Source organism: Marmota marmota, unplaced genomic scaffold (assembly GCF_001458135.2).
Source record: "Marmota marmota marmota unplaced genomic scaffold, marMar, whole genome shotgun sequence".
Classification (NCBI taxonomy): Eukaryota; Metazoa; Chordata; class Mammalia; order Rodentia; family Sciuridae; genus Marmota; species Marmota marmota.
Window position 1 is genome coordinate 21,068,493 of NW_026000185.1, and position 11,446 is coordinate 21,079,938.

Below are 11,446 nucleotides of genomic sequence, written 5' to 3' on the forward strand. Positions count from 1 at the left end.
AAAAAAAAAAAAAAAAAAAAAAAAAAGAAGACCCCAATCCCCACTCTGCCTCCTCCCTTCCACCTCATTGTGATCAGCTATCCTTGAATGTGAGCGAGACTCCAAATCTTGGGGAAGGAACTTTGGAAGAGATGGTTCAGAGGTTTCTTACCAACTGGGGCCCATAAAGAGCGGAGCTGTGCATGGACAGGGACTGCTGGGGAAAGGGGAACCTAAGAAAGGCTGACTTCCACATCTGCTCCTTTTTCCTACCTATGCCAGACCCCAGGCGCTTAGCCTCTTCCTTGGGATCTTGGCAGAAAGCAAAGTACAATCCTTTGAATTGGGTCTTGGCCAAACATTCCAGTTTGCTGGAAGCTGGCAGTAGCCAGGGAGCAGAACTTCTGCCTGAGCAACATCTAGTCTGAGGTCTGAATATCACCAAGTTCAGACTTCAGGTTCACCGGCTATGTGCCCAGCACTGTTCTGGGCTGTTGGAGAGAGGGACAGTGAACCAGAGCTCAGCCCACCTTTGCCCAAGCTCAATCTGTGCCTCTCGGGGACTCTTCCCTTCCTTTGTACCAAGGCTGAAACAGCATACACACATTTGTTAATATCCTACTGACAGACAACACAGTTCTAGGTGCCTGGGCATATAGTATAGCAGGGAACTAAACAAATTTTTCTTCCCGCAGTTCAAATTCCCTCACCACCTTTCTGATTCTAAGGTTTCCACTACACTTCACTGAAGGTTAGTCCTCAAGCACCAACCTGGCTCTTTGGTTTTATCTAATCAGGGTAACTCCAAGCCTAAGGCTAAGAACTGAGAAAGGTAATGGTCAGGGTGCCTATTCTCAGAGGCGCTTACAACCTTGTGAGGGAGACACAAAACTCTGCAAAGATGTTTGTGTGTGTGTGTGTGTGTGTGCCTATGCCACATTAGTAAGCACTGACAGGAATTATGTCAGGGTCTCTCACTTCTGAGTTCTAAATGCATTGTGAATCAGTGAAGGGGAAAAAAAAGTCAATAATAGTCTCCAACTAACTGAAATATGGAGAAAATCAGAGAAATTACATTAAAAGCAGTTATTTTCAAACCGGGCTGGGTGACCACAGGACAGGCCTGTAATATCAGCAACTCAGGAAGCTAAGGCAGGAGGATGATAAGTTCAAAGCCAGCCTCAGCAATTTAGAGAGACTCTGTCTCAAAATACAAAGGGCTGGGAATGTGGTTCAGTGGTTATGGTGCCCCTGGGTTCAATCCCCAGTACCAAAAAATAATCTCATCCAGGCAGCAGTGATGTACCTGTAATTCTAGTGATTCTGGAGGCCAAGGCAGGAGGATCATGAGTCCCCAGCCTCAGCAGATTAATGAGACCCTGTCTAAAAATAAAAAGGACTGGGGATGTGGGTCAGTGGTAATGTGCCCCTGGTTCAATGCCTAGAAAGAAAAAAAAATACACATAAAAGCAACAACAAAAATCTGGTTGCCAGGCAGGGATTGTAGGGAGAGACAGAATAGGTGGAACACACAGAGGATTATTTAGGATATCGAAACTATCTGAATGATACTATAATGGTGGCTTCATTTATTCCAAACCGCAAGATGTAGGTTTCACACCAAAAGTAAACCCTAATGTAAACTGTAGACTTTGGGAGATAATGATAAAGATTTTGGGTCTTGATAGCTTCATTAATTTTAATAAATGTATCAATCTGGTGGGGGATATTGATAGTGGGAGAAGTGTGTGTTGAGGGGGTAGGGCAGAGAGATATTGGAATTCTACTTTCCACTTAGTTTTGCTGTTAACCTGAAACTGCTGTAAAAAATTGAGTATATTTTTTAAAATGTAGGGGGCCTGGGATCCAGCTCAGGGGTAAAGCATGTGCTTAGGATATGTGTGGTCTTGGGTTCGGTAAAATAATAATAAAAATGATATGATGATGTGTGCTACAACATGGATGAATCTTTAAACTATTATGCCAAGGGAAGATGCCAGACACATGTTTGTCTGGAGCAGCAGCACACACCTATAACCCCAACAACTCAGGAGACTGAGGCAGGAGGATCACAAGTTTGAAACCACCTCAGCAAGTTAGCAAGACCCTAAGCAACTTAATGAGACACTCACTTAAAATAAAAAGGGCTGGGGGAGAATCGCAGCCTCTGGGACAGGAGTCCCCTGTGTTTCTCCTTTATTGGCAAAGCAATAAAATTTCTTTTTCCTTTTTCTCAAAACCATGTCCTCTTTATTAAATTGGCATCAGGGACAAGGACTGAACTTTTGATATCAAAACTGGTGACCCACAAAGGGACTCAAGAGCAGCCCTTGCTCTAGTTTTCTTGGGCAGCCCTGGCTCTAAGCAACCCCACTTCCATGCAGAGGATGCAAGGTGCCTGGCGAACTTGAGAGCCAATGTTTGGAGAGGTTTCTCCATCAGTGGTCTATTTGAGAAAAAGGAAACTGAACTCAGTACTAAGTCGAGACACCCTTGGTCATCTGCTTCTCCTATGACCTTGGTGAGGTCACACTCAGGTCACACCAAGAAAAGATGACTTTGGAAATGCAAAGGATACCTGACTTGCAGGCAGATGATCCCAGATCTTGAAGACTCCACACTCCTGAAAGTCACTGCTGACAGAATCTAGGTGAATGGGAATGAGCCACCTCTGCTCAGTCTAGGAGGAGACTGGTTGGAAAAGACTGGAAAGGCATGGGCCACTAAAATACCTTTCCCTAATGGAGTATCAACTTTGAAGCTGGGGATCCTAAGACAATGTATTATTTAGTGGAATTGGGACACCAGGCATATCTGGTGAACATGAAAGCCTGAGGACATTGCTGGGAGTTCCTTGGAGAAATAATTTTTATTATTGTGGAGTACTGTTTTTCAGCACAATTGAGCATCGTCTCACCCCACAGGAGACTAGTGTCCCCAAATGTGTTGGGGGAAAGAAAATTTCTTGCTGCATAGCCTGAAAGCAACAGATAAATTCACTCTTGCAGTTCTGTGTTTGAAGATGACAGAAAATCTGGGTCATCTTCAACTCGTCCCAGAGAAGGGAACTGAAATGAAAATACCCAAAGCCCTATCCCTAAGTTGGTCACACAGAGAGACCACCTCATAGCACCTGAGTGCTAGGACTTGAATGATCTATGTAAATGCCTGGTAGAGAAGCTAGGGCCAGGCCAGTGAGGAGATGGATTTGGAGCTGTGAAGAACACACGATTTATCAAAAGAATGGTCCAGAGCTAAAAGGCTCCACACACCCGAAGGTCAGGTTTGGCAAAACCTAGGCCTCCAAAGGATATCTGTGAAAACCTGGGAGAGAAGCTGTGACCAGGTAGCAAAGAAGATGAATTTAGAATGTTGAAGGACACCTGAGTTGCTGACAGGTTTCTCTCTGAGTTCCTGGGAGATAATCTGGGACCGGGTCAAAAATATGCTGGGTTTCTACCCCTGAGTAGAAGGTATAGGGACCCAGAAGTGGAAATCTTCATGTTCCTAAGGGCTACTTCTGACAGGACATGGGTGAATTGGAATAAGCCTCCACTGACTAGAATAAGAGAAGATTCATTGGACACAGCAAAGAAGGTACCAGCTTAAGTACCTTGCCTTAGTAGAGCAGCAATGCAAACTTGGGGACAATTCATCACCAAGTAGAGAGGGGAAACTGGGACAATCATAGTGGTCATGGCAGCCTGAGGCCCATTCTTACAAGTCTTTGGGGGAAAAGTGGAGTAGGTATATGTGAACTCACCCCTGGGGAAAGAAGTGAAATTTGCATTCCTGTAGCCTGACTCTAGACTGGGGATACACACAGGGCACTTCATGACCCCTGTGTGAACATGATATTGTGTGTTGGGTTTTCAAATTTGTTTTTTAGTGTTAGTAATAAATGGTTCTACACAAGCTGGGTGGTCTGTTATGAATATCTCCATATACCTGTGCATGTGTTTTTTTTTCACATTCCATATGGTAAATTAAACTGAGACCTCTGGATATTTACTAATTCTCATTGTTAAAGATGTTCCACACATGTCTGTTTATCTATCAATCAGACTAGCTTCCCTGAGTGTATTGATGGAAAGGAAATTCTTGATGCAGGGCTCAGAACCAGAGATGAAATTGTCACCAGATAGGGTCCAAGGATGTCTTATCAAGGGGGCAGTGGAACCTTCTGGCCCAGGTGAGTTCTTTTTTTTTTTTTTTTTTTTTAATTTTTTAATGTTTATTGTTTAGTTTTCGGCAGACACAACATCTTTGTTTGTATGTGGTGCTGAGGATCGAACCCGGGCCGCACGCATGCCAGGCGAGCGCGCTACCGCTTGAGCCACATCCCCAGCCCCGTGAGTTCTTGACTTACACCACTGAAAAGACTTTCAGGATATGTCTGAGCAAAGCACAAAGATTTATTATAGGACAGTAAAGCAAAGCATGCATGCCACAATTACAGTGTCTCAGAGAAGTATCTTTATCTCTCAGAGAAGACAAATGATGCAGCCAGGACTGAGCTCTATGACGATATATGTATTTTGCTTGTGCAGAAAATTGCAGATTCCCAGGCAAGCTATTGTAAAAATCAGATGGTATGTCAATCATTTGTTTCTTCCTAATTAAGGAGAATACCATAAATCAGTTCTGGGCACATTGTGCAGGTCTTTGAATCTGATGAGATTAAATAAATTAGTTGATCTACAAGCATTAGCTGGAGATCTTATTCATCTAATTAAAGAGATAAGCACAAGTGGTCATGCTCATAGATCTGAGTCTCCATCTACTAAGATTGTTTTTTGCTCTCTCTATGGGAGCCCACCTATCTCAAATTAACACTGGTAATTTTGTGTGTTTTAGGGAAACTCACATAAATAAAGCTTAAAAGTATTTTAATATCCATGGAACTTGTAGTTATTGAAATAGAAATCTCCTTTAGCAATTAAAAAAGAAGCCAGATTAGCAGAATAATGACTCCAACACCTCAAAGCTTATTTTATGTTCCACACAGAAGCATATAAAGCCTACTGGGGCAGAAATTGAACTTGTTATTTACAGCTACAAGTGTCTTATTTGGAAGAAGCTGAGAATATTTTCCCCCATTCTGTTGCAGGGGCTTCATGATGAGGGAGTATAACCAGGTAGTTTCCGTTTACCTGACAAAGTCTGAGAGCCTTTTTTCCATATTTTTCTGGTGTTGCAATCCAAGATTATCCAGTGTGTCACAGAAATGTCTTCACATCATAATGGGTTTGCTGGAGGTGGGAGACCAGGATGGTGGGAGTGAGTGGATCATTCCAGGGCATGGTTGTCTAGAAATTGTGTACTAAGTGTCTTCAAGAGACTTCTATGGATTTGTGAGAAATTTGGACCAAGCCAGAAAGAAGATGAATTTGCATGTATGAATGTCAACTGAGTTTCAAGCATAGCAGTAGTAGAGAATTATAAGTCTCTATACTCCTGAGGGCCACCTCTGGCATAACCTAAGTGAATTAGAATAGGCCCCTTCTTCCCAGACTGAAAGGAGGTTGGGCCCATCTGGAAAAACATAGCCCTTTGAAACTACTTTTTGGGGGGAAACAAAAATTAGTGACTGAATCTGGAGAATCCTGAAGATAATGTTTCATCAAGTAGATTGGGACAAAGGCCAGGCTAGTTGCCATGGCAACATAAGACCATACCTGGCAGGTCCTGGGAGGGAGAATTTTAATGAGGAAAAAAGTTTTTCAGGGCTGGGGTTGTAGCTCAAAGGTAGAGTGCTTGCCTATCACATGTGAAGCACTGGGTTTGATTCTCAGAGTCACATAAAAAAACAAATAAAATAAAGGTATTGTGTCCATCCACAACTAAAAATATAGGGAAAAAAATTAAAAAACGGTATTCAGAGCAGGTGGGTTTGGCCTTACCCCAGGGGATGGAAATAAAATATGAATGCCTTAAAAACAAAAATAGAGGGGAGAATTGGGAATGTGACTCAATGGTAAAGCATCTGTGTTAATCCAGTATCAAGCCCCCCCCCCGACCCACTGCCCAAATCCAAGCATTATGATTTCATTTATATGGACCCCAAATGAGCAAATGTATAGAGATAGAAAGTAGATTAATTTTTGCTAAGGCCTGGAGAAGGGGTGAATGGAGGAAGTTATGGCCAAGAGGTGTGGGATTTCTTTGGGAGATTAATGAAAATGTGTTAAAATTTATTGTGGTGATGGGTATACAACTCTGGGAATACACTAAAACCCATTTAATTGTGCATTGAAAATGAGTTAGTTGTAATGGTATGTGACTAATACCCAAGAAAGCTGTCACCAAAACAAAAAACCCTTGCTGAGGAGAAATAGTCAGACATAGAAATATGGTCATGGTAAATTATACAACACACACACACACACTAAGGTTGCCAGGAGGCATTTGGAACAGTCGCCCCCTAACCTCAGCCCAACTCAATATTCTCTTTCGTCCGTTCCCTGTCCCCTCCAAGCAGTTTTGAGCCCTCTGTGTATTCTTTGCATCTGCAGCTCTCGCTCAAGAACTGGTTAAGTAACATTTTGCATAAATGAGTGAGCAGAAATGGGCGGAGTGAAGGTCCTAAACGGCCTCACTGAGCGCCCCCAAGTGGCGGCTGATCTCTCGTATCACCGTCCAATACAGGGTTTTCTATCCCTGCCCCAGACTTCACCACTCCGGCAAGAAGAAATACACGATCGCCACGAAGAAGCTCACAACCCTCAGCCTCCTATGCACAGATTCAGTTTTTTTGGGCTCAGGATGGGGAACCTGGCTGGGAGCAGCGCCTTGAACCCTCCCTGATCCCCATCCCCAGCTGAATGCTTCAGCCCCATGATCACACCACTGTATTTTCCAGATGAGAGGGAGCCACTCTGCTGGACCCTACATCTCAGCCGGCCTTGAACTAGCCTCACACGGGGCCGAGTTGCGGCCAGAATGGAGGAATCACCACGGCGTGGGACACTTTGGTACCAAAATGAACAACGGAACAAACAATACCCTAAGAGAATATGGCGGCGACCCTTTAAGACCATCATTCACAAGCATTCTGAGGCTTTCCACTCATTTCCTCCATTTGATCTTATCAGATAAGAAACAGTTAAGCAGGTTCAGCCCAGGTTCTTAAAATTCCTACCCCCTCATTGGCTATGGCGGAGACAGACTAGAAGACTTGGCTTCCGAAAGTGCGCGGTGATTGTCAACTCGCCTCATCGAAATAAAGCGCTGATTGGTGTCTTGGACCAGACTCTAGGACGCTGTTGCTAGGTAACGACTGACAGCTGTTTATGCGCAAGATGGAGGAGGTTCAGAGGAGGTAATCATGTATTGAGGCCATGTAGTTCAGCGTGATTCTCCCTTGGCTGCTTTTGTTCCCTTGGTCCACAAGGCTTTCAAGAATGTGTCCTGGCTGTAAAATAAACTGGGCTCCTGTCCTGAGAGAAGTTAATTCTAGAGTGCTGAGCATATTTATGGAACTTTTACAGCGTGCCAGGTGTGCAACAGCCTATCCCAGACCTATCTGGCTGCACATTCAATGCTCTGCCCACTGACCTTATCACTAGGGGTTTCCCTTGTAAGACATCACGCCCTTGAGCGACTCTGATCAGGCCTAGATGCCTGTGAGACTTTAGTGACTTACAGAAGTGTCCTCTCCACTACTCTTGAGGGCAGAGTGGGTAAAATCAGAACCGTATTCTATATTGCTCCTAAGCACCTCATACTGTAGCAGTAGTAATAAAAACAACAACATAATGTGCCAGGTACTGGGCAGAAGCATTTCAAAAATCTCATTTGATTCTCAAAACAATCCCATGAAACTGATAATCTTGTTTTGCAATTGGGGAGGCTCACACTTAGTCCAGCAAGAAAATTCCAAAGTCACACTGATAAGTCAAGGAGTGCTCAATTGAACCAATGCATCCAACTCTGAAACCCATGTGTTCTAACCATTGTGTTATATGGCTATTCTTTTGGCACAGCAGTTGCTCAAATATATTGAAAGAAAAAAAAATGTTTACTTTCCCTTTCCCTTGTGGTTCTCCACCCCGTCTCCAAAAAATAGGTTATGTTTCTACTTCTGGTGGTCTTCAGTGCACCCTCATCCCATTCACCCCCTTTAAAGACCATAAGGCACAGGATATATGATAGGCTCCTAGTTCAGGGGAAAGAGCTCGGGTTACAGAGTCAGGGGAATATCCCTTAAATCCTGGCTCCATCTTGTGGTAGCTATGTGATGTAAGCAAGTTACTACAACTTGCCAATGTAAGTTTTTTTTCATCAGTGAAATTGAGTTCATACTACTTTTCTCACAGACATGTCATCTTAAATTTAAAGTATGGGGCTTATGGTAGGTACTTATTTCAAGAAAGTGATTCTCTGAGGCAGATAGAGCTGAATTTGGTTCCCAGCACTGTAGCCCTCTGTCTCCATGACATTCAGTGAACAAGGGGTGTGTGGAGAAAAAAGTTAATGGTTACTTTAAGAAAACTGCTCCCCCCCCATATTCCCCAAAAGTGGAAGCAACCCATTGCCACCTGGAATCTAAGAGAGTGAAATTGCCTAGAAAAGTTACTGATATTGAACAGTTCCTTTAGAAGGAGATATTTGTGAGCAGTGAGCCCTTGGGGCGTTCCAATAAGTCTAACTTTATGTGTGCAAGAGTCCTCTCATTTCAACAGGCTCTTCTGGAACCTGCCTTGCCTTAGTCCAGATTCAGGTAAATATAGAACTCAACTTTTTGTCTGTCTAAGAGAGAAGGTGGTTTGGGGCTCTTTGAATCCTGGAGAAGCAAGCTGAGTTAGAGCTGGTATAGGAGTCCCAGAGGTAAGTCCCAGGTGGGGGATGGATACAGCACCTGCAGATCCTCAACCAAGTGTCATTAAGAAAATTGAAACTCAAAGAAATTAGGTCATTTCCAAGTCCACACTACATATGAAGGATGCAGTCAGGATCAGAATCCACGTTTGTCGGGCATCATCCCTGTAGCGTTTAACTACTGCAAGGTACTGAATATGCAACCTTGGTGATCCACACAGTTTTAGGGCGACAGAAGAAGGGAGTCGGGGAGTGATCCCAGGCTTCCCTTTCAGGAAATTCAAATTTAAATGTTCAATTTTCTTTTAAATTTTTGTATTAGGGATCGAACCCGGGGGGGGGGGGGCTTAACCACTGAGCCATATCCCAGATCTTTTTAATATTTTATTTAGAGACAGGGTCTCGCTGAGGTTGGCTTTGAACTCGCGATCATACTGCCTTAGCCTCCGGAACCGCTGGGATTACAAGGCGTGAGCCACTGCGCCCGGCTCTTTTAATACCTATGTGGATTTGAAGTGGCCGGCGTTCAGGTGCCCAGAGGCTCCTTCTAGCCCAGTCGTGGTCCCAGGAAGGCATTCATATTTATGAACCACTGCAGCACCTGTCATTTTGGATCCGATTGCTGAGTAAGTCCCTTAGAAAACATGGCGCTGCCAGCTTCCCCGTTTGTTTCCAAAAGCCTCATGGTGTCCTTTCCTCGCTTAGTCAAGCTAACCTTACCAAATAAGGTACCGTGAAGGCTGTACCCTTTGGTCGCCCTTCAGTACTAAATAAGTACGATCTCACTTCCTACGGTGACTTGCGTAGGAGCTTCGAGCCGGCTCTATCTTCGCGCTAGCTGATAGGTCAGTTCTAGTCAAATTTCTAAACAAGGTGCGTCGGTGATTGGGCCTTAGAGGGCGGGGACTTTTGAATGGCTCTGGCTTGGGAGAAGCGGGAAGCCCTTGGGTTAGTGATGTTGTGAGGCCCAAATAGAAGACGGTGGCACAGCCCGTAATCGCAGCGACTCGGAAGACTGAGGCAGGAGGACCGCAAGTGACACCTGGCTCAAAATAAATTAAAGGGGGCTGGCGTGGTGGCTCAGTGGTAGAGCGCTTGTCTCGTCAAATGTGAGGCACTGGGTTCAATCCTCAGCACCGCATAAATAGATAAAATAAAGGTATTGTGCCCATCTATAATTTTTTAAAAATTAATTAATTAATTAATTAATTAATGGCTGGGAATATAACTCGGGGTAAAGCGCCGCTGGGCACCGCAAACAAAACAAAACCCAAAAATGACGCATTCATTGGCCTCCCCAAAGCCGAGAAGAGTCCTATGTCCATCCTCAGGCGCAAAGGAGCGACCAAGGGTGCAGGGGGAGAATCCAGGGTCTGCACCTAGGAGATCACAAACATGCTCAGCGCCTCACAATTCCTGACCTCGAATCCCAGCTGCACTGCCAGAGAATGTCAAACCCTCGTCCCCAGAATCCCAGTCGGATGATATACTGACGGAATTCGAAACCCACATGCGAGTTTGATTCTAAGAAATTCTCCATAGGGGCTGGGGAACGTTGTTTTATTTTTGGTTTTGTTTTATACCGAGGGTTGGACTCAGGGGCGCTTAACCACTGAGCCACATCCCCAGCCCCCACCCTCTTTTTTTTAATATATATTTTATTTAGAAACAGGGCCTCGCTAAATTGTTGGCACTGGCTTTGAACTCGCGATCCTCCTGCCTCAGCCTCCGGAACTGCTGGGATTACAGGCATGCGCCCGGAAAATAAATACATTAAAAAAAAAAAATTCTCAGTAATAGTCCATTTTCTCTTGTAAAATAGGAGGATGTTGATCCCCAAAAATCAATGCAAAATATTTCTACAAACAAAAATAATCATGGATGTCAAATAAAAATGTGAGAAAACTTAAAATGAGATATCCAGAATAGACAAATCTATAGAAGGAGTGGGGGAAAGGCGAATGAATATTAATGGATATAGAGTTTCTCTTTTTTTTGTGGGACTGGGGATTGAACCATGGTTGACTCCATGAACATTTGTTAAATTAATAAGTGAATGGATGTTACAGGCATGTAATATGAAACTATTTTTTAATTTAATTTTTATATTTATTTTTGGTTCTGGGTATTGAACACCGGGGCACTCTTGTGGCATGTGCATGCTCTACCACTGAGCCACATCCCCAGCTCATGGGAGTTTCTTTAAGGGATAATAAATATGTGCTAAATTGGTTGCAATTGATACTGAAACCTTGGTCCTTGGGTCTGTTGCCATTACAATAATGAGGACAAGATTTTGAAAAAAAAAAGGAAAAACCTTTTTTTTTAGTTGATGATAGACCTTTATTTATTTATTTATATGTGGTGCTGAAAATCGAACCCAGTGCCTCACACATGCCAGAGCTGCTGCTGGGCCACAACCCCAGCCCCCGGAAAAACTTTGATTTGTCAGCAAAAAAGAAACACGGGGGGCTGGGGATGTGGCTGGGGCTGGGGATGTGGCTCAAGCGGTAGCGCGCTCGCCTGGCATGCGTGCGGCCCGGGTTCGATCCTCAGCACCACATACAAAAAAACAAAGATGTTGTGCCCGCCGATAACAAAAAAAAATAAATAAATATTAAAAAAAAAAAAAAAAAAAAAAAAAAAC

At 43.8% G+C, this 11,446-nt stretch overlaps 1 long non-coding RNA gene across 1 annotated transcript in view; it reads left to right on the top strand.

The window, feature by feature from the left end:
* LOC107146953 overlaps positions 1–7,432 on the top strand; it is a 16,107-nt gene extending 8,675 nt beyond the window's left edge. Inside the window, exon 2 of the long non-coding RNA XR_001504095.1 lies at positions 6,842–7,432. This is a non-coding gene — a long non-coding RNA (uncharacterized LOC107146953). The remainder of the gene's footprint in view (positions 1–6,841) is intronic.
* The last annotated feature ends 4,014 nt before the right edge of the window (positions 7,433–11,446 follow it).